Genomic DNA, 23,960 nt, shown 5'->3' with positions numbered 1-23,960 from the left:
CCAGTTCACTTGGAACCGACTGCCCCAGGGGTGGAAACACAGCCCTACCAGATTGAAATAGCTCAGATGAATTTAGATTGGCAACATAAAGGTGAATTATTTTTGGCCCGGTGGGCCCATGACACTTCAGGCCATCAGGGCACAGATGCAACATAGAGATGGGTTCGTGATGAAGGGGTGGACTTAACAATGGACACTATTGCCCAGGTTATTCACGACTGTGAAACATGCTTCAATTAAACAAGCCAAGCAGCTAAAGCCTAAAGTATGGAGGACGATGGCTGAAGTATAAATATGGGGAGGCCTGGCAGATTGACTATATCACATTGCCGACAACCCGCCAAGGCAAGCGCCATGTGCTTACAATTGCGGAAGCAACCACAGGAGAGCTGGAAACATTTGCTGTGCCTCACGCCACTGCCCAGAACACTATCCTGGGCCTTGAGAAACAGATTTTGTGGCGACACATCACCCCAGAGAGAACTGAGTCAGACAATGGGACTCATTTATGGAACAACCTTATAGACACTTGGACCAAAGAGCATGGCACTGAGTGGGTATATCATATCCCCTACCATGCACCAGCCTCTGGGAAAATCGAATGGCACAATGGGCTGTTAAAAACTACACTGAGAGCAATGGGTGGTGGGACTTTCAAACATTGGGATACACATTTACCAAAAGCCACCTGGTTGGTCAACACCAGAGGATCTGCCAACAGGGCTGGCCCAGCCCAGTCAGAACTTTTACATATTGTAGAAGGGGATAATGTTCCAGTGGTGCACATAAAGAATTTGCTGGGGAAGACAGTCTGGATTATTCCTGCTCCAGGTAAAGGCAAACCCATTTGTGGGATTGCTTTTGCTCAGGGGCCTGGATATACTTGGTGGGTAGTGCGGGAAGATGGTGAAGTCCCTGTGTACCTCAGGGGGATTTGATTTTAGGGGAAAACAGCCAATGAATTCAACTATATGCTGTTGCCTTCTATGTAGCACTTTTATAGCCCACCAGCTAGATGTCTTAAGGTCACCAGGGACTGGCCCTGACTTCCGTCCGACCATCATCCCAACAAAGGATGAACACTGATAAAACCAGAGGAGCTCAGCAGTGACCAGACGAGTTCCATGGTGTCATCCGCAGGCAACAATCCAACACTGCACACTGTCTCTCCTGCTCTGACAGACTGTTTCAAGAGATGGAGCCCGACATCATGGACCAGATGAACTCAGCAGCTTTATAGGGCTTGGCCCATGCAGTAAGGAATGATAACTCTCTCTTTGTGTGTGTGTGGATTTATATATATATGAGACAATAGTGATGGTATATTGAAAAATATGGGATCTGAGCATGATGTGAATGGTATGGAATAAGGGGTGGATACTGTCCTGGGTTCAGCAGTAGCAGTCATTTTTCTCCTTCTTAGTAGCTGGTGCAGTGCTGTGTTTTTGACTTTCAGCATGGGAACGTTGATAACACCGATGTTTTTAGTTGTTGCTAAGTAACATTTACCCTGACCAAGGACTTGCTCAGTCTCATGCTCTGCCAGGGAGGAGGGGAAGCCGGGAGGAAGCAGAGACAGGACACCTGACCCAAACTAACCAAAGGGATATTACATACCACAGCACGTCATGCCCAGTATATAAACTGAGAGGAGTTACCCAGAAGGCCCATATTGCTGCTCAGTTGGGCTGGGTATTATCGGTCAGCGAGTGGTGAGGTGTTGTATTATCTTCCCTTGTTATTTCCCTTATCATTATTGGTGGTAGCAGCAGTGGTTTGTGTTATACTGTTGATACTGGACTGTTCTTATCTCAACCTGTGGGAGTTGCATTCTTTCAATTCTCCTCCCCATCCCTCCAGGAGTGGGGGGAGGAAGAAGTGTGTGTGGGGGGGAGTGAGCAAGCAGCTGCATGGTTCTGAGTTACCAGCTGGGCTTAAACCACGACAGTTGGCCTCCCCAGCTGTTTTGTTAATGAATTTACATGAGCCAAGCTTGTCAACGCAAACGATGCTTTTCGCACACAAAGAGTTGTGGTCAATGGCTCAATGTCCAGCTGGAGACCAGTAACAAGTGGCGTCCCTCAGGGATCGGTGTTGGGACCGGTCTTATTTAACATCTTTGTTGCTGACATGGACAGTGGGATTGAGTGCGCCTTCAGCAAGTTTGCCGATGACACCAAGCTGTGTGGTTCAGTTGATATGCTGGAGGGAAGGAATGCCATCCAGAGGGACCTCGACACGCTTGTGACGTGGGCTGATGCCAACCTCATGAAGTTTAACCATGCCAAGTGCAAGGTCCTACACCTGGGTCAGAGCAATCCCAGGCACAGCTACAGGTTGGGCAAAGAAGAGATTCAGAGCAGCCCTGCGGAGAAGGACTTGGGTGTGTTGTTTGATGAGAAAATGAACATGAGCTGGCAGTGTGCGCTTGCAGCCCAGCAAGCCAACCGTATCCTGGGCTGCATCAAAAGGAGCATGACCAGCAGGTCGAAGGAGGTGATCCTGCCATTTTAGTCTGCTCTTGTGAGACTTCCCCTGGATTATTGTGCACAGTTCTGGTGTCCTCAACATAAAAAGGTCATGGAACTGTTGGAACAAGTCCAGAGGAGGGCCACGAGGATGATCAGGGGACTGGAGCACCTCCCTTATGAAGACAGGCTGAGGAAGTTGGGGCTGTTGAGCCTGGAGAAGAGAAGGCTGCTTGGAGACCTCATAGCAGCCTTTCATTATCTGAAGGGGGCCTATAGGGATGGTGGAGAGGGACTCTTCATTAGAGACTGTAGTGATAGGACAAGGGGTAACGGGTTAAAACTTAAACAGGGGAAGTTTAGGTTTGTTATAAGAAGAAAATTCTTTCCTGTTAGGGTGGTGAGGCACTGGAATAGGTTTCCCAGGGAGGTTGTGAATGCTCCATCCCTGGCAGTGTTCAAGGCCAGGTTGGACGAGGCCTTGGGTGATATGATTTAGCGTAAGGTGTCCCTGCCCACGGCAGGGGGGTTGGAACTAGATGATCTTAAGGTCCTTTCCAACCCTAACGATTCTACGATTCTATGAGGAAGTCAATGGCTGAGAGCACCAGAGTTCATATATGCTTGTATAATGGTGGCAGAGGGGAGCATGTGCTGCCACGCAGGTGACCTCTCCTGGGGCTGGTTGGCAAAGATTAATCAATGCTGAGTGGCACTCGTGGTCCCCCTGCCCCGGCTCCCACTGCTCTGCCTGGCCAAGCCTCTGCTATGGGATCCTCCAGTGTCTCTGGCATTGCCTCCAGGTGAGCTGGGAAGCTGCCCTTCAGCCCAGCCCACCCCAAAGCCCATTGCCCCATCCAGCAAGTCTGTTTTAAGGGCCCTGACAGAAGCAGTTGCTGTTCTGGGAAGTGGAGAGCCCTGGAGCAGCTGGCTGTGATGGCTGGGGTGTGCAGTACAGGATGGGCTGCACCCCTTAGCTCAGGAGTACCTGAACCCTTAGGGGCCACTGTGCCCTATAGCACTCCTGTGCTTTGTGGTACACCACTGAGGATTTGGGGGTGCCATGGTGAGCATTTGAAGGTGCAGTGGTGGGTAGCCTGGTAGTGCTGTGGTGGGGATTTGGGGGTACAATGGGGCTGCAATTGTGAGGATTCAAAGATGGAGTGGTGGGAACTTGGGGATGAAGTGGGGGGGAGACTGTGGGTGTTATATGAGGGTGGTGATTTGAAGGTGCCACAGTGGGAATTGAAGACACAATGGTGGGGATTTGGGGGCACAGTGATGGGGATGGGGGATGCAATATTGGGAATTTGAGGGTGCAGTGGTGAGGACTTGAAGGTGCAATGGTGAGGACTTGGGGGTGAAATGGTGGGGATCTGAGGGTGCAGTGGTGGGGATTCGGGGGTGCAATGGTGGCAATTAGGGGTGCAGCTGTGATGCTTTGGGTTTCGGCAGCACCATGCAAGTCAGGAGGTTACCCCTTTCCTCATCAGCTCCATCAGGATGCTGACATCCCCATGTCCCCCCCAAAAAATCTCTCCCTTCCCATGGGGCTCTGCTGAGTCCCCTGTGCTGTTTTCTGGGAGCAGCACAGCCTGTGGGATGCTGGCAGCAGCTCCTGGCCCCCATGTCACCTTGTTTTCCATGGGCATGCTCACTTTGTTAGATAAGCTGCTCCCCCATAAGCATGTGGGGTTTGCACCTGCCTGCTCACTTCCAACTCATTGCATGAACTTGGGGTGCATTTCGGGGTGGGGTGGTGAGCAAGAGTGAAGATCTTGCTTGTCTTGCTGGTTGTTCCTCCTTCCAGGGGGATTTGGAGATCTGCTCTCCTTGCTCCCATCCCTGTATCCCCATCTAACATGCGTTGCTGTTGTTCTCAGGCATGAGCCATGAGCTGAAGTTGTCATCCCTAGGAATGCTCTCCACCACCACCCGCACCACTGCCACCATCAGCCCCTTCACCCTATCGCCTCTCAATGGCTCCATCATCCCCAGTGGCAGCCCTGCAGCCAGCAGCACTTTGTCCCTCCAGGCAGCACCTTCTTCCAGTTTTGCTGCTGCTCTCTACAAGCTCGCCAAGCAAGCCGAGGAGCCCAGAGGTAGGGGATGAGGATGGGGACTGGGGGGATGCTGAGTATCACTGCCTCTTCCCACTGCTGCCACCCAGGAGCCAGCGGATGGTATTTCCCCCCCATTTCCCAGCTAATGTCTTTCCCCAGCATCATGTCTCAAGGGGGTGGTTTAGAAACTGAATTTAGCCGGAGTAATCCAAATGCTGTATCGCTCTTCATACCCTGGGAGAAAGCCTGGGAGAGCATGGCGTGGGGGGACCTGTCCCTCCCTGCCTCTCCAGCCCTGCTATCTCCTGCTATGCTTTACTGCAATGTTGTTTTTTTCCCTGGAGGCTCCTCAAATCTGTTCCTTCCCCAGTTGAATTTCCCAGCTGAACAGCAAGTTTTGGCATCCTCAGGAGGTCCCCAGCCCTCATCACCCTGTGATGGCCTGGCTGCAGTGTCCTCCATCACATATCCCCCCTGCTTGGATGTGGGGTGCAGCTCTCAACAGGGGGTGTCAGATGCTGCTTACCCCAAGGTCCATGCTGCTGCAGACAGTATGTCCTGTGGGAATTGCAAGGGCTGTCCCACATGCACAGGAGGAGGCAAACTGGCCCTGGGCTGCAAAGTGTTTCACTAGGAGACTCCTGGCATCATCAGTTTGCAATAAAATAGTATTTATCCCTGGTGTTGCCATTGGTGGGTGCTCCCTGTTGGGTCACTGCCCATGGCACAGGCACTTTGGGACCTGGGGAGGATGCCCAACCCTTTGCAAGGGTTTTTTTTCAAGATACTTTTTGGAAGACCCTTTCTGCAAACAGCATCTGCAAGACCCTCCTCACAGCCCCTCCATCAGATGTGAAATGTCCCAGCACAGCCATGACCCAAAGCCTCTGGCATCGGCTGCTCCCAAGGAAGCCCATGGGAAAGCCAGGTCCCTGTGATGCCATCGGGACCCAGTCTTAGTGATGCTTCATCCTGGTTGGGAGCTCCTGGTTCTCCCTGGCTGCTTCCTCCAAAGCCCATCTGCTTTCTTTGGGGTGGTCAGTTGTGTTTAGGGAATTACTTTGCCTTTTCTTCCCCCCACACCCCACAGCTCATGTCCCCTCCACTCTGCTCAGCCCATCCAAAAGGACATCAGCAGGTTTTGGCATGGATTTCATGGTGCTGGAGGGAAACAGCTGTGTTCCCTTTGGATTTCCCCTTAATGACTTGCCCATCTAGGTGCCCAAAGTGGCTCATCCTGGAGGTTTTTAATAGGCGTGTGTGCGTGTTGGGAAGGGTGTTTCTTTCCATGCCGTGGTTTTTAGCCTCAGGAAATTAATTGCTTTGCCCTCAAATTCTCACCCCACTTCCCTTCCCACAATGGGAGATGCTCTGCTGTGGCAGATGCAGCTGGTGGGGTGATGACAAATGGGACCACTCAGCTTTTATACTGGCTTTATGAACTGGCTAGGACATCTGTAGGGATGTCCTGCTCCCCCAGAACATCCCCAGCTGCGGGGGCTCATTGTGACCAATTCCATCCCAGCAAAGCCCCAAGAAGCCACAGAAGCCATCCCCTGTCTCAGAGCTCCTGCCTCATTCTATCCCAGGCTGGCAGCAGGGTGGGTTTTATTCCTTCCCATCTTCCTTTCTCCTCCTCCCCCCCCCCCCCCCAGGGTCTCAGCTGTTAATTAGGTTTGCCTGTCAGCCTGATCTGCAAATCTCTATCACCAAGTGGGAGGTCAGAAAACAAAGGTGACACCATCACACTATGCCTCTTGGCATCTCCAGTCCAGATTAGTTTCATTGACTAACTCCTGGCTGAATACCACCAGTTAATTATAAGGATCACAAACCCTCCTGTTTAAAGCCACATAGTGAGAATTAAGTGAAGTAAGACTTTAGCTTCATTAATTGCCGGGCTCATTGTAATGGTATTGATTGTATTGATTGTTAATGCTATCACATGGTGAGTAATTGCTTCCCAGCTCAGAGGGGATTAGACTGCTAATTGTTGTTGGCTTTGCCCTGACAAGATAGACTTCAGTGGGTATCAAATCTGTATCGGTGATCTTTGTCACAGGCAGCCTTTCTCTTGTCCCAAGTCACTGCTCTTGAAATGAAAGTGATTCAGAGCAACTTGGGAATAATTAATAAGGCAGGACAGCCAGCAGCGGGCTGCTCCAATTAGTCTCTCTGCTCTGCTGGTGCTGGGGGTTGAGTGGCAAGGAGCATGTGGGGCTTTTGGAGGGGGTTGGAGATGGGTTGCAGGCTTGCAGGGCAAGGAGCCAGCTTGCACACTCAGGGGAGCTGACTTATCATAGAATCACAGAATGGTTTGGGTTGGAAGGGACCTTAAAGCTCATCCAGTTCCAAACCCCTGCCATGGGCAGGGACACTTTCCACTAGACCAGGATGCTCAAAGCTCCGTCCAACCTGGCCTTGAACACTCCCAGGGATGGAGCATTCACAAATTCCTTGGGCAAAGACTTGCACACTTGAAGGACAAAGAGACACCTTGTACACTATGGGGAGCTGGCATACGTGATTGCAGGGTAAGGAGCTGGCTTGCACATTCAGGGGAGCCAGCTTGCATGCCTGGGGTAGACAAGGCCCCTCTCAGTGCCAGATTCAGTGCAGGAATGGGGAGCATCCTCATCTCTCAGATGACATCCTCCAGTGACCACAGGCCACCCCTTGGTGGCCAGTAGCTGGTCCCTGCCGGCATGTGGAAAACTTTCACTTGGCCCTGCTGGTGGGAGCAGGGTTTTGGGGGATAGGAGCCCCCCAAGCTGTCCAGCTGGGTTTTAGGACTGGCCCATGTGCTGTATGCCCTAGTTCACGTTGAATTTGTATTCCTGCTCCAGCTCTGCTCTCCACTTTAATTCCATTTTTATGTTTTCCCTTGGAAATACGGCCAGCATTCCCAGGGTAGGTATAATTTAAAATACAGATGTATTATGCAAATAAAGCCAAAGCTTTGGCCAAGAGTTATGGCAAGTGACTTCTTCCTTCATCCCAGCATCTCTGAGTGCCCTGGTACAGAAGCACATGGCAACTTTCATAGCTGGATTAAGGAGTCTGCAGGTTTGGCTGGAAAAGGTACAGCTGCCCAGGGTTAGAATCACATCAGTGCTGCTTGTGACAAGGCAAGCAGCACAGGCAGGGCTTCCTGCACCCATGAAGGGCTTTACAGGAGACAGTCCTTATTAGATGGGAGCTGAGGGTGCCCATCCCACAGTGTGGGATAAAGCTTTTTAGCACTGATGGAAACCTCCCTTAGGACAGGGATCCCTGGGGATGGGAGGATGGGGGTCCAGCCTTGGGGGCTGGAGGGATGCTGACCACCTGTGTGCATCCCTATGCCTGGTCTCTGCAGTGGGGCATTCCACCAGGAATGGCTTCAGCTTGTTTGGAAGGTTGTTTTAGTTGGTCAATGGCTGCCTTTTACCCTCACTTATGTTAATTTTTAATTTAATTCCAGGGTCCTCAATAAGCAGCGAGTCATCCCCAGTCTCCTCACCAGCCACCAACCACAGCTCTCCTGCCAGTACACCCAAGTGTGGCCTCACGGGCCCCATCATCGTGCCCTCATGGGGGCACAGAGTGCCCAGCACACCACCTGTTGTCACCTTTGCCCTCACAAAGACAGTCAGTGGGGTCTGGAGGAGCAAGGACAGACAGGTATGGATGGATGTGTTTGGGGGGTGCCCAGTCCTCCCAAAGGATGGAGGGTGTGGGATGCCATGCACAGCACTGATAGTGCCAACCGTGGTCCAAAGTGCCAGGATCTGCACTGCCATGGGGCTGCCCCGTTTTGTCCCTTCTCCCCTCCATCTTCCCCAGGCTGCCATCTGGAGGGAAGGAGCATGAGGAAGAGGGGCAGAGGGAGAGTGGCTAATTAAGAAGCATCATTAGTGGTTCTCCTCTCCTCCACACACTACAAGCAGACTCCCAGGGGGGTATGCCACTTGGAAAGACTAATTAAACCACAAAGAAGAGAGGTGATGGGAGGGGATGAGAAATGCCAAAGGTGGGGGAGAAAAATTGAACGATGATCCCCGGGCACTTGGGGGAGTGTGTGTGGGGGTGTCCAGGTGCTCCCCATCGCCATGTCCCCCCTGTGTCACCTCTTCCAGAGTGATCCCGCAGCATGGGGTTTAACAGGGGTTATTGTCTGGCAGACCCTCTGTCGTGGTTTAAACCCAGTCAGGTAACTTGTTCACTCACTCCCAGTGAGTGGTGCCGAGCTGACAACAATCGAGGTCCGTGTCCCCCCCTACCGGGGTTCTCCCCTTCCCCACTCCCGGAGGAATGGGGAGGAGGATCGAAAAAGTGCAACTCCCATGGGTTGAGACAAGAACAGTCCAGCAACCAATGTACAACACAAATCACCACCGCTACTATCAACTACAACAAGGGAAAATAACAAGGAAAAGAATACGATACCACCGGCCAAGAAAACGAGTTCCACCCGGAAGCCTGTGTCCTTCCGGGTAACTCCCAGTCACCCCCCACCCCGGCCATGACGTGCTGTGGTATGGAATACCTCCCTGGCTAGCCCGAGTCAGGCGCCCCGTCTCTGCTTCCTCCCGGCTTCCCCTCCTCCCTGGCAGAGGATGAGCCTCACAAAGTCCTTGGTCAGGGTAAACATCACTTAGCAACAACCGAAAACATCGACTTCACCAACACTGTTCTCAGGCTGGAAGTCAAAACACAGCACTGCACCAGCTACCACAAAGGAAAAAAACATGACTGCTACTGCTGAACCCAGGATATTATCCACCCCTTATTCCATACCATTCACATCGTGCTCAGATCCCACATTTTCAATACACCATCGCTCTCCCATATATATACATCCATATACATACAGACCAAGAGGAAAAGATCATTTTCTTAGTGCATGGACCAATCCCTATAATGCTGCCGAGTCCACTCGGTCCATGATGTTCAAAGTTCATTCTCTGTTGGGATGATGGCTGGAGGGAAGTCAGGGCCAGTCGCTGGTGACCTGGAGACATCTAGTTGATGGGCTATAAAAGTATTACACAGCAGGCAAGTTACCTCTTCTTCTTCTTCTTCGTCATCTGATGATGACTCCTGATCAGATTCTGGACCGGGTGGTGAATTCATTGGTTCTTCATCTCGCTTCACCCTTTTTGCCTCCTTTTTGCTTGTTCTCTTGTGTACAGGGGCAACCGATATTGGTACGAATTGGTCCTCTGGTTTGGCTGCAGTGATCATCACTGTGGTTTGAGTAGCAACTGTACTTGTTGCTGGGGGTGGTGTAGCTACTGTGCTTGGAGCTGGGGTAACCGCACTCTCTGTTGCAGTTGAAGTTTGAGCAGCTGCTGTACTTGCCAGTGGGGTAGCTGCTCTGTTCATTGAGGCCAAAGTTTGAGTAGCGACTGTACTTGTCGCTGGGGTTGGTGCAGCTGCTGTGCTTGGAGCTGGGGTAACCACGCTGTCTGTTGCAGTTGAAGTTTGAGCAGCTGCTGTACTTGCCGCTGGGGTAGTTCATTGCAGCCAAAGTTTGAGTAGTGACTGTTGCTTTGCCCTCAGATCCGCCGACATTCTTTTCCTTTTGAAGGTGCTGAATAGTGTTGAACAAGGCCCTGTAAGCATAGGCCAAGCCCCAGTACGTTGCCATGATTTGTCCATCTCTGGTATGGCCAGAATGACCACACACCTCATTTAAGTGTTTTACTAATTCTTCTGGATTTTGCAGTTGTTCGGTAGTGAAATTCCAAAGTACTGGAGGGGCCCACTGACCTAGATACTTGCCCATACTATCCCACACACCCTGCCACTCATGGCTGTCCATCCTCAGGGAAAATCTCTAGGTACTCCTACATCGTCGTTTGACCCCAGACAAGACCCAAACCTGACTCTGCTTAACTCTTGAAATCAGTCGTGGGCAAAACACACTCTGTATGCGTGTTAGCATGGTGATTCCCATCACCATCAGCAAACAAGTCTCAACAGCATTAAAATGCCATTCAAAAAATTCAAAGCTCTCAAATGTAAATGGTCTGGGGGGACGACTGGGAGGGTAAAAGGATGTCTCCTTCACAGGTTGAGCACCTGAGGAGGAGAAAAAAGATGTGTAATTGCTAAGCACCTCCATCATATACCTCCCAAAGTATAAAGGTGGTGACCACACTGGGAACATAAACCAGATCAGTTTCATGATTAATGATTCTATTGTATTACAAGTCATTACCATAAAGTACAATGGGACAAAAACCTTAGCCCAAGCCCCACACTTGAAAAACACTAATACAGCAAATACCAGATGGACGTAAGATACAATATACTGAAACTGTGAGATCAAGAGGAACAACCTTGAGAGCCAATAAATCAGCATTGTGACGAGTGACTATCAATCCAGTCAGATCTGTTCTTATCTCAACCCCTCGTGCCCCACTTTGGGCGCCAAAAAGAACTGTCGTGGTTTAAACCCAGTCAGGTAACTTGTTCACTCACTCCCAGTGAGTGGTGCCGAGCTGACAACAATCGAGGTCCGTGTGTCCCCCCCCACCGGGTTTCTCCCCTTCCCCACTCCCGGAGGAATGGGGAGGAGGATCGAAAAATTGCAACTCCCACGGGTTGAGACAAGAACAGTCCAGCAACCAATGTACACAAATCACCACCGCAACTATCAACTACAACAATGATAAGGGAAAATAACAAGGGAAGAGAATACGATACCACCGGCCAAGAAAACGAGTTCCACCCGGAAGCCCCGTGTCCTTCCGGGTAACTCCCAGTCACCCCCCACCCCGGCCATGACGTGCTGTGGTATGGAATACCTCCCTGGCTAGCCCGAGTCAGGCGCCCCATCTCTGCTTCCTCCCGGCTTCCCCTCCTCCCTGGCAGAGCATGAGCCTCACAAAGTCCTTGGTCAGGGTAAACATCACTTAGCAACAACTGAAAACATCGACTTCACCAACACTGTTCTCAGGCTGGAAGTCAAAACACAGCACTGCACCAGCTAGCACAAAGGAAAAAAAAAACATGACTGCTACTGCTGAACCCAGGACACCCTTGCTGCAGCATGATGCCCTGAGACAGGGAGGTAATTAGAGCAGAACATGGCACACACAAGCCTTAATGCAGGTGGCAGAGGTGGAGGGGAGGGGGGAATGACAGCACCCTTTGTGACAGCTGTGTTGACCTTGGGACTGTCCCCAAAAGCTGGGGATATGTGACCTGCCCCAGGACCGGGTCTGCATGGTGGCAGGGGATGCTGGGGTCTGCTGCCTTCCTCCTGCTATAGCCGCTAAACAGAGAAGATTAAATGAAAAATAATCACTTTTGAACTCAGCCTTGCCTTGCTGGAGGTCACCCCCTAGTTGCTAGACCCTGTGGGGTTCCTTGTCACCCTGAGTGGTTCTCCCCTTGCCAGAGCATCCCTCCCCAGCCTGCGTGGGCTTCCAGGAGGGAATGAGCTTCATCCTGGTGCTACCTAAGGGGAGCTGATGGAAAGTGGATGAGGCCCCATGGGGGAGGCTGGGATGCCAGGCTGAGCTCTGGTTTATGGCCATTATCAAAGGCCTGCTGGATTTCCACTGGCTGTGTCTGTATCCTCCCTGGATAATGGAATAGGTAACTCATCAGCACTGCCCTGGCTTCAGCACCCTCTCTCCTGCTGGTGCCCCTAGCATAGCCCCCCAGACCCTCACTCTTTCCAGCCCACCCTTGGACAGCCTGGGTGCAGGAGGATGCTCCAGCAGATGCACCCTCCTGCAGGTACTGGTACAAGTTGGGGACCTCATGGGCATGCTGAGAACCCATTGAGGGTTTTGGGGTGGGGAGACAGCAGGGGAACCCCCTCATCACTTGTGGGCTCCAAGCCATCCCCTAACATCTGTCTCGGTTTTTCTGTCTCTTTGCCTTCCAGCAAGAAGCAGGGTCTTGAGGCAGCAGCAGCCGTGAGTGCCTCATCTCAGAGCCCTCTCTCTCTCAGGAGAAAGTGGGGAGCCCCACTGTCTCCTTCCATCTCCTGGGGACACCCTACTCCTTTGGGCTGGCCCCCAGCTCTGTGGTCCAGGACTCACGCTTCCTGCCTCTCAAGTGAGTCCAGTGGCAATGGATGAGGAGGGGGTCTCAGGATGCAGGTGTCTCCTGCAAGGTCTTGTCTTATCAAGCGTCCTGGGGAGGTGACAGCCCTATGGGGGACAGGCTGTGATGGTGACCATCTCCCTGCTCCCCCAGCCTGCAGAGGTCAGTCCACCATGTGGTGTCTCCAAGTGTAGTCACTGAGGATTACCTGTGCAGCTTCCATCCCTACCACACTGCTGAGGACCTCCACATGTCCTCCCTACCCCCCCCGGCCTGGACCCGGCTGCTGCTGCTGCTTACTACCAACCCAGCTACCTGACACATCACCCCTTCCTGCACTCCTCCTTCAGGTGGGTATCACTAGGGAACGCCGGAGCCTTGAGGGCTGGGAAGGTTGGAGCCTGATCTGGGGAGAACAGTTGGGCTGCATTTGAGGGTGTTCTGGGGCTCTCTAAAACCATCTTCTGGCAAAAGGCAGTCCCCATCCAGCCTGGTGGGGGGAAATTAGGGGTTTCTTCCTCGCCCTGAGGAGCACATCCTGCTGAGCATCCCTGTCTCCCCAGGATGGACAAGTCATATTGCCTGTCAGCACTGCGGTCCCCCTTCTACCCACTGCCAGCGCTGGGCTCACTGTCACCCCTGCATCCCTCAGCCGTGCACCTGCACCTCTCTGGGGTATGGTATCCAGCTGAGCTCTCTCACTACTCTCTCTCCGTCCTGCAATCCGAGCGCATCTCCAGCCTCGCCACAGAGAGGTACAGGAGGGATAATGGCTGAGGCAGGGGATGGACAAGGCACTTGGGATGCTAACATCCATCCGAGGGATGTTTGGGGTTGGGATTTTCTTGTTTGGCTTTTCTTTGCAGGCTGCAAATGGATGAGGACCTGTGGCAGAGGGCGTGGGAGAAGGAGTGGAAGCAAGAAGCTGACTGTGAACGGGAGAAGGAGTGTGAATGGGAGCGGAAATGTGAGAAGGAGCTGGAGCTAAAGCGGGAGAAGGAGCATGAACAGGAGCTGGAGAGGCAGTGAGAGCATGCCCAGGAGAAGGAGCTGAGCATGGTGAAAGCCATGGAAGGGCTCTTCCTCCCAGTGGCTGAGCTGCAGGGACACCCAGCTGAGGAGCAGGGCAAGCCGGTGGAGCTGCTGGAACCTGTCAGACCAGGTATAACACCCCCATGAGTGACACGGGGGGATGCCATTTTTGGCACAGCTTGCCAAGGTCCCTTTTCCCCTCCAGATGGCAAAGCCAAGGGGGTCAGTGGCCCTGGGAGGTGGCTGGGGATGGAGCTGGGCTGCTATCTCACTTTGCCAAAAGCCCAGCTGCCGCGGCTCTCAGGCAGGCAGCACAGTGCTGGTGCCATCTGAGTTGGTCTGGTGTTGATATGCACCCAGTGCCGTGCATGTCTGGCAGCTGGTATGGCAGCAAGCAGGCAGCTCCCCAGTGCTGTGCAGGCAAGGACTGCTGGGCTCTGGCTGGTGGCTGCCCTATGTCTCTGGGTGCCTCCTGCCCATATTAATGCTTGGGGGAGGCTCTGCATCCCCCCAAAATACCCTGATAACCAACAAGGTAGTTCCCCCTTTCCATGCCCTGACTCTCCAGCATCCCCTTTCCAACCCAGAGAAACTCGAGGATTCAGTGCTGCTGATGCCAAAGCCCATCCATCACCCACTGCCGGCCTCCCACCACACCATGCCCAGCCTCATCCCCAACCACAGTGTGTTCCCGCTGCCAGGGAGCAGCACAGCCACAGCACTGCTCATCCACTGCACCAACGAGGAGGAAAATTGGCTGGTGCGGCAGCTCCGGCTGCAGCAGGAGAAGGAAGATCGGCAAGCCCAAGTCTCAGAGTTTTGGCAACAAGTGCTGGAGCAGCACCTTGACATGGGGCATGCCCCAAGCCAGTCCAAGTCTGTGCATCACCCTGAGCAACCCAGGTAGGGATGCTGCCAGGCCTATTTCGGGGATAGTGCTTTCCCCCAAAACGTAGCTGTATTTTCCCACCTCACAGCCATCCTTGCTGTAATATCTATAAGGGTTTTCCACCATCGCCCCATGGCTGTGTCTGCCCCATTAGCCAGCTCTGCCCCCTCCATTAGGTATCCAGCATCCATAGCTGTGTCCCTTGCTCCTCGCGCATCCCCGTGAGCAGAAGCCACCGTGCTTGGCTGGTGCCAGCAGGTCCCTGCCGCACAGTGCCAGCCAGGCCAGCTGTCGTGGCAGTACCAGGCATTGCTGGTGCCTAACATCTGCACGGCGGCAGGCAGTGAGCCTGGGAGGTGGCCACAGGCACCCAGCACCACTAATTGCAGTTCCCCCCTGTGCAGTGGATCCAGGCAGTGGGATGCCCCATTTTGGGGGGCACCTGCCTTGAACCCAGGTGGTACTGGGGGGCAGAGCAATGTGGCTGCACTCCCTGGTTGACAGGGCCTTGCTCACCCCTGTTGCTGGACAACACCTGAAGTGGTGTGGGCTTGTCCAGCCAGCTCTGCTGCCGGCTCCTTTTGTTATTTTTGATATCCAGGGGATTAGTGTGGCTCGTGGAGGATGATGAGTGGATCATAGGGTAGCACAAAGGTGACTGCCTGCCGCAGGCTCCCTTCCCCATCCGCTCCTCCCACCTCAAACTGGAGATGAGAGAGTAAGGTCACCCTGAAAAACCTGCAGATGGGGTTACTGCATCCTCATTCCCATCCTGGGGCTGATCAGGACCAGTCCCAGTAGGGATGGCAATGAAATCTACCACCCAAGTCTTGGAAGGCAGATACAGGGACTGTGAGAATGAAGACATTGGGCCCACTGTAGGAGAGGAACTGGTTCGAGACCATCTTAAAAATCTGAATGTGCACAAGTCCATGGGACCTGATGAAATCCATCCGTGGGTCCTGAAGGAGCTGGCAAATGAAGTTGCTAAGCCACTGTCCATCATATTTGAGAAATCATGGCAGTCAGGTGAAGTTCCTGATGACAGGAAAAAGGGAAATATAACCCCCATTTTCAAGAAGGGGAAAATGAATGACTCAGGGAATTACAGACCAGTCAGTCTCACCTCTGTGCCTGGCAAAATCTTGGAGCAGATTCTCCTGGAAGGCATGCTAAGGCACATGGAAAACAACAAGGTGCTTGGTGACAGCCATCATGGCTTCACTAAGGGGAAATCCTGCCTGACCAATTTGATGGCTTTCTATGATGGGGCTACAGAACTGATGGACCGGGGTAGAGCAGTTGATGTCATCTACCCGGACTTGTGTAAAGCGTTCAACGCTGTCCCGCATGACATCCTTGTCTCTAAATTGGAGAGACATCAATTTGATGGATGGACCACTCAATGGATAAAGAACTGGCTGGATGGCTGCACACAAAGAGTTGTGGTCAATGGCTCAATGTCCGGCTGCAGACCAGTAACAAGTGGCGTCCCTCAGGGATCGGTGTTGGGACCGGTCTTGTTTAACATCTTCATCGCTGACATGGACAGTGGGATTGAGTGCGCCCTTAGCAAGTTTGCCGATGACACCAAGCTGTGTGGTTTGGTTGCTACACTGGAGGGAAGGAATGCCATCCAGAGGGACCTTGACATGCTTGTGAGGTGGTCTGATGCCAACCTCATGAAGTTTAACCATGCCTAGTGCAAGGTCCTAAACCTGGGTCAGAGCAATCCCAGGCACAGCTACAGGTTGGGCAAAGAAGTGATTCAGAGCAGCCCTGCGGAGAAGGGCTTGGGGGTGTTGTTTGATGAGAAAATGAACATGAGCCAGCAGTGTGTGCTAACAGCCCAGCAAGCCAACCGTATCCTGGGCTGCATCAAAAGGAGTGTTACCAGCAGGTCAAAGGAGGTGATCCTGCCATTTTACTCTGCTCTTGTGAGACCTCACCTGGAGTATTGTGCACAGTTCTGGTGTCCTCAACATAGAAAGGACATGAAACTGTTGGAACAAGTCCAGAGAAGTGCCACAAGGATGATCAGGGGACTGGAGCACCTCCCGTATGAAGACAGGCTGAGAAAGTTGGGGCTGTTCAGCCTGGAGAAGAGAAGGCTGCTTGGAGACCTCATAGCAGCCTTCCATTATCTGAAGGGGGCCTATAGGGATGGTGGAGAGGGACTCCTCATTAGGGACTGTAGTGATAGGACAAGGAGTAAAGGGTTCATATTAAACAGGGGAAGTTTAGACTGGATATAAGGAGGAAATTCTTTCCTGTTAGGGTGGTGAGGCACTGGAATAGGTTTCCCAGGGAGGTTTTTAATGCTCCATCCCTGGCAGTGTTCAAGACCAGGTTGGACGAGGCCTTGGGTGATATGGGTTAGTGTGAGGTGTCCCTTCCCATGGCAGGGGGGTTGGAACTAGATGATCTTAAGGTCCTTTCCAACCCTAACTGTTCTATGACTCTATGATTCTGTGACATGATGCCGGGGTGGTGGATGGCAGTGTGGAGCTGATCCCACTGCTCTATGCACAGAGGTTCAGGGTGATGGAGCATAAAAGTGTTAAATGCATAGTTTGGGCACATGAAAAAGTTATTCTGCTAATGAGCTGGCTCCATCCCTGGCTATTGGAGGAGGGTTGCACCAGGGTTCTGTCCTTGCTGCAGTGAAAGCAGGGCTGTGCCAGGCCTGGTGGCTCTCTTGTACCCATGGTGGACAGGTGGGGGGGTCGATCCTGCGGTCCCTTGCCTGGTGAGGATGCAGCCACTTCCCTACTCAACCCACCCAGCTATAACTCTTTCCCTCATCCCTCAGGGCAGTGGCACAGAAGGGGACGTTTATGGCAGATTCACATGCACAAACCCCTTTGGATGGCCCTGTCACGTTTCTCCCCCAAAAGTATCCCAGTGTTGGTGTGCGGCTGGCTCTCCAGCAGCAGTGCCAGCCCCTCACATCTCTAGTTCTCTCCTCTCCCCACAGGTCAGGATCAAGTCACCATGAGCTGAGCAGCCAGGAGCCGGGGCAGCACTTTGGCAGGCCCCCACCGCTCATCTCCCCCAAGTCCCAGCACCCCTCATCACCACATCCCTCTGGAACCCCATCTTACTGATGGAGAACCCACCTGATCCCCCTCTGTGCCTCCCCAAGCCCCACACCCTCCATGGCCACCTGGCCCCCTTTGAGCCCAGCTGTCAGGGCATCCCGCTGGTGAAGGTGGAGATCGTCTTCTGCCCTGAGAAGCTGGAGAAGTCAGCAAAGAAGAGGGATGCTCTGGAGAAACACCCTCCAGGATGGGAGCCCAGTGCCCCAGAGCATGGGAGCTTCACCCATGCCCCCTTTCTAGCTGAGCTGGAAAAGTCCATGCAGAGCATCCTGAGCCAGTGAAGACCCCCAGCCACCCCCTTCGCTGATGCCACCAAACCCAGCTCACCCTACCAACACCCCCCCCAGCCCCATGCCCAGGACCCCATGTATTGTTGCAGAATGGCTCCAAGAGCAAGGCCATGGATCCTTAGAGGCCTTGTGCGAGCAAAGCAAAGTGTAGGCCTCGCATGTAACCAGAAACCAGATGTGGGAGGAGAATGTAAATAAGGCCGTATAGAACTAACCAATGCTGTTGTGACTAGTAGGCATAATTAACACCACGAGGATATAAGCCATGTGCGACATGAATAAAGTAGAAGCTTGCTTATCACTCATATTGGGTTGGCGTGTCTTGCTTCTCCTCGCCGTCGGCAAATGGCGCCAGAACAGGGACCCCAATAATTGGAACTAAAAGCCGGGAACGGCGCGTGCGAGTGGCACCTGTGGCAGCGGCCGGGGAGCGTGGGCAGTGCTACTGCGGTGTTGTGTCTGACCCGGGTGCTTGGATTGGCCGAAAGGAGTCTGCCGCTGGGGAGAGCCAGATACAGCTGCACGGGGGGACGATCCGGTAACGGACGATCCGGAAACCGAGGTTACAGGACAATCCAGAAGAGGACGATCTGGAACGGGGAACAGGCTGGCTGAAGAAAATGGACCGAGAGGTAGCCCTTGATTTATTACAGCGCTTTTTACAAAAGCAGGGAGTTAAGCCTGAGACGCTAAAGCAGCTAGCAGGTCTAGTGGCTGTAGGGAAGGCTAAGGGATATTTTGTAGATCCTAATACAGTTTTTGAGGAGAGTGAGTGGCGAAAGTTTGGTGATGAACTATTTGACTCAGTGCTTAATGATGATAAAACGGCAAAGAAACTCGGTAAGCCTTGGAGAGAAGTAATAAATTGTATAAAAAAAAATATAAGGCGGAAAAGAAAATTGCCGCTGTAGCAACGGAGAAACTAGGGACAGACGTCCCCTGTCGGTTGAAGCCGGGGGAAGATTACAATTCGTTTCCCCCAACTCGTGGGGCGCTCCCAGTGCTTGGAGCACAGGGTTTTCCCCCCCCACCTTCTTTTTCCCCTCCTCCTTCTTCATCAGAAGGTGCAGCGGAGGAGGTGCAACTCTCTGCTCCCCTGCCACCACAGTTGAGTTTCGAAAAGCAGAGGGATTCTGATAGTAGGGACTTTGAAAAGGACAGAGAAAGTATATTAGAAGGGATAGGCACGATGAATGTCGAGGAAGCTGAAAGGAAGAGGGTGGTGCCTCGGCGCCGGATTGATTTGGGCGCCATTTTGAAGCACGCAGTAGAAAATAGAGATTATGCGCTAGCAGGAGATTTGGAGGAACTGCGAGCCTTTCCAGTCCAGTATGAACCAGATGGACTGGGAGGAGCACAGGGAACCCATTATGCCCTAGATTGGAAATTTTTAACTCAGTTACGGAGTACGGTGAATGAGTCAGGATTGCATGGTGAGCCCACTAAACAGATGTTAGGTTATATATGGAGCGGTACGGTTTCATGCCCTGAAGACATTAAGGGAATAATTAGGATGATCATGACACAAGCACAGCAGTTATTGTGGCAGGCACATTGGCAGCAGCTCTGTGATAGGTCATCTAATCTGCCCAGAGGTCAGCATGACCCGCTGTTTGGTGTCACAATGGAACAACTGATGGGAACTGGGCGGTTTGCTACTATAGACATTCAAGTACAAATGGGGCCAGACGTTTGCCTGGAATCCATGCATACTGCCAGGGAAGCCATTCAGAGGGTGCGCACGGCGCCCCCTACCCCCTCGTACATGTCCATTAAACAAGGGAAAGATGAACCATTTGCTGATTTTGTGGATAGAGTAACTACAGCCATCAGCACAGCGGATACTCCAGAGTATATGAAGGATCCGCTGTTGCGCCAGTGTGTCATGGAAAATAGCAATGTCTACACAAAAGGTATCTTAGTTGCCCTACCCGCAGATGCCACCATAGAACTTATGTTAGAACACATGAGCAGGGTGCCCGTAGGAGCTCAGGCACTACTTGTAGAAACTGTCAAAGTGATAGGAAAAGAGATAGCTCAAGCACAGAGGGAGGCAGCTCAGGCACAGATACAGGCTTTTGCAGCGCTGGGTCCTCTCCGGTCCAACAATACAGTGCCGGCCCAACAAAGACGTGAAGGGAAGCCGCTTCGTTGTTTCCGATGTGGTGATGGAGGACATACGAAACGAAACTGCAGAAAGACTGTGTGGTGCTCTAATTGTCAGCGAGACAACCACAGCACAGAAGCCTGCAGCAGTTCGGGAAACGGACAGAGGAGCGCGAATGGCCGCCGCGCGCAGATAACAATTGCGGCCCCCGTTCAGGCCGCCGCCCAGTGGCCAGCGCCAACTGCGACATCACCAGCTGGGAGCTGCGGCCCGCAGCCGGCCTACGTCCCGCCACTAGAGGGAGCTTCGGCTTGGACCTGACAACCGCAATAGATGCGACCCTCATTGATCAACGGCCGTGTAAGATCCCCACCGCTGTACAGGGACCGCTAATAACCAATGGACAGACCCATGGAGAGTTGCTGCTTGGGCGATCCTCCAGTGGACTGAAGGGTCTGTTTGTTTTACCTGGACTGATTGATGCAGACTTTACTGGAGAAATTTGCATTGTAGCTCAAACGTCATTTCCTCCGATTCATATCCCTGAGGGGAGCAAAATTGCCCAGCTTGTCCCCTTGCCACAATTAACTGCTGCAATGCAAGATATTGGCCCACTGGCCAAGCATGGGTCTCAAGGATTTGGCTCCATGGGAGGCCTTCTTATGTTAACTGTCCCAATGACCACCAGACCCGTAGTGGACTCCACATGGTCTCGAGGGAATCAGCGCCTAAACCTACCAGCATTACTGGACACTGGAGCCGACATCACCATAATAAACACTGACAAGTGGCCACACTGGTGGCCGTGCCACCCTACTTTTGGCTGGGTTGAAGGCATTGGCGGTACTGCTTCTGTGCAGCGCAGCTCTGACTTAATACAGGTGGCTGTCGATGGTCAGGTTGCCTCCATCTATGCAACCATCATGCCATTGCTGAATGGGGTCAATGCCCTAATCGGCTGAGATGTGCTAGACCAGCTGGGACTTGTGCTGACTAACCAACATGCTCAATGGACTTTCCCAATCCAGCTCACATGGACTACTAACACCCCAGTGTGGGTCGAGCAGTGGCCGCTGAAAAAGGAATGTCTAGAGCAAGCGCAAATTTTAATGCAGGAACAACTACAGCAGGGACATCTACGACCTTCTATGAGTCCTTGGAATTTGCCGATTTTTGTCATAAAAAAGAAATCAGGAAAATATAGATTGCTACAGGATGTGAGAGCTGTCAATGCACAGATACAAGCAATGGGTGCCTTACAACCAGGATTGCCCAACCCTGCTATGCTCCCTGAGGGTTGGCACCTGCTGATTATTGATCTCAAAGACTGCTTTTTCACAATTAAGCTGCATCCAGTGGATACCGCATGATTTGCCTTTACCTTGCCAACACCAAATAAAGCGGCACCTTTTTGCCGCTTTGAATGGACTGTATTGCCACAGGGCATGAAAAATAGCCCTGCCCTGTGTCAACTGTTTGTGGCCAATGCGCTTCAGCCCCTTCACCGGATATGGCCAGGGACATTAATTTACCACTATATGGACGATATTTTATTCGCCCAAAATAAACCCTTCACTACGGACCAAGAGACACTACTGGAGCAGCAACTGAGCAGGCAAGGACTCGTTATCGTGGCTGAAAAAATTCAGTGCGGCCCTGCTTGGAAATATTTAGGCTGGCATATTACGGAGGGCCAAGTATGACCGCAAAAACTGCAACTTCACATTCAAATATCAACCTTGCATGATGCGCAGCACTTACTTGGAGATATCCAATGGCTACGTCCCGTCGTGGGCATTTCAAACGATGACATTGACACCTTGAGACCCCTTTTGCAAGGTACCGACCCAGCACGGCCAGTGCGACCCACGTCGGAACAGCGGCTAACCATTCAGCACATTAGCACACAAATCGCACAGCGATGGTTTGACCGTCGGGACCCAGACCTTCCCATAGATCTTACAATACTACAAGGCCCTAAGCAACTTTTAGGTGCACTGACACAGTGCAAAAAGAAAAAGGGGGAGGAGGTGAAGATATTGGAATGGCTTTTTACCGCTATCCGACCCAAAACTACTATTCAACAGAAAATTGAAAATTTAGCAGAGTTGGTTCAACAGGGTCGTATGAGGGTGTTACAGCTAACGGCCCAGGAACCTGGAACCATCTACTTGCCGATAAAACGGCAGGATCTTGAGTGGTATCTCCAGCATTCACAGGCGTTACAAGCCAGCCTGCTATCTCAGGCTGTGGAGCTCAAGGTAGAACAGCTGCAAACCACCACCCTGCGCTGGATCAGCCAGAAAGAATGGATCAAGATACCAAAAAGGAGTGAGCGTCTGCTGGCCAATGCAGTAATGGTTTTTACAGACACCGGAAAGAAGTCTCGGAATGCTGCAGCAACCTGGATGCAGGATGAAAAATGGCACCAACAGATATTAGCCGCGGAAGCAGAGGACTCACTGCAAACTTTAGAACTGGCAGTGGTCGCTTGGAACTTTCTGAACTGGCATCACACAGAACTAAATGTAATCTCTGATTCTATGTATGTCACAGGTGTGGTTCAGCGCACTGAGGATGCTCGACTCAGAGAATGTCAAAACCGGCGGTTGTTTGACCTGCTGCGTCAGCTGCAGGCGGCCATTCACCAGCGGGAGTGTGTTTATGCCATCATTCACATACGGAGTCATAAATGGTTGCAGGGATTGGGGGAAGGCAATGATAGAGCAGATCAATTAGTTTCCATTGCTGCACCTCTGAGCGACTTTGTAAAGGCCAGGGAGGCCCACAACACCTTTCACCAGAATGCCAAGGGACTATTCTGCCAATTTAAGATCACAATGGAAGAAGCGAGAGGCACTGTTAGGGCCTGCCCCAGCTGTAGCCATCATGGGCCAGGACTGGGGATTGGGGTGAACCCTCGGGGCTTAGGCCCTTGTGAATTGTGGCAGATGGATGTCACCCATGTGCAGCAGTTTGGGCGCCTAAAGTATGTACACGTCACAATTGACACATATAGCAGATTCCTATGGGCTACATCCCAGTCAGGAGAAAAGGGTTCCCATGTAGTACGCCATCTAACAAGCTGCTTTGCTGTCATGAGAGTACCTCAGCAAATAAAAACGGACAATGGGCCTGCCTATGTAAGTGAGAGAATGCGCCAATTTTGTCAACAATGGGGAGTCAAACACGTGACTGGCATTCCCCATTCACCAACGGGACAGGCAATAGTTGAGCGGGCAAATCAGACCCTGAAACGGTACCTTGAAAAGTTCAGTGACATCCATGACATGCAAGAAAGACTGTCCAAGGCATTGTTTGTTTTAAATTACTTGTGCGTTTTTGCAGATCAGGACTCTCCCCCTGCACAAGTGCACGGCCGAGTCACAGCATCAGAGTCTAAGGCACCCATGATGGTCATGTACCGTGATCCCTGCATGGGCCTGTGGCAGGGCCTGGCAGAAGTGAAGTATATGGGGCGAGGTTATATGTGTGTGCTTACATCCACAGGTACACAATGGGTCCCTGCGAAGTGGACTAAAACAGTGTCTTTCTCTTCCCCTGCTGCTCCTGATAGTAAAGAAGACACCAGAAACGGCCAGTTATCTGTCTCCACAGCCCAAGACCAACGTATGGGTGACAATGGCTAATCTTACGGGACAGAATGTCATTTGCCTCGCCTCATCTTCCCCTGGAAACCCGTTTTCAACCTGTTTAGTTGGTGTTCCTATAGATGACTGGCCCTGCCCGTCCACCATACCTGTGTGTAGTGCTACCGACCTCAACAGCACAACAGATAATTGGGATGCTTGGGTACCCTATTTGCCTATTGCCCCAAACAAGCCTCAAGAGTTACAGTTATTAGGGGCCGTGTGAATGGATGCTTGTGTGACATTTAGTTGGACAAGCACCCAAGCCAAGGTAAATGGTACCGCGACAAATGTAAATTCTAGCCTTTTAGTTT

General features: G+C 52.2%; 1 pseudogene; it reads left to right on the top strand.

Annotated features, from left to right (window-relative positions):
* Positions 1 to 4,353: 4,353 nt before the first annotated feature.
* LOC130600149 (genetic suppressor element 1-like) lies at positions 4,354 to 17,955 on the top strand (annotated as a pseudogene).
* Positions 17,956 to 23,960: the final 6,005 nt, after the last annotated feature.

The sequence above is a fragment of the Pezoporus wallicus genome, unplaced genomic scaffold (genome assembly GCF_028554395.1).
Source record: "Pezoporus wallicus isolate ANWC-B61680 ecotype Strahan unplaced genomic scaffold, APGP_CSIRO_Pwel_v1 contig_2710, whole genome shotgun sequence".
Lineage (NCBI taxonomy): Eukaryota > Metazoa > Chordata > Aves > Psittaciformes > Psittacidae > Pezoporus > Pezoporus wallicus.
The sequence above is the reverse complement of the archived record's forward strand: the minus strand, read 5'-3'. Positions and strand labels throughout refer to the sequence as shown.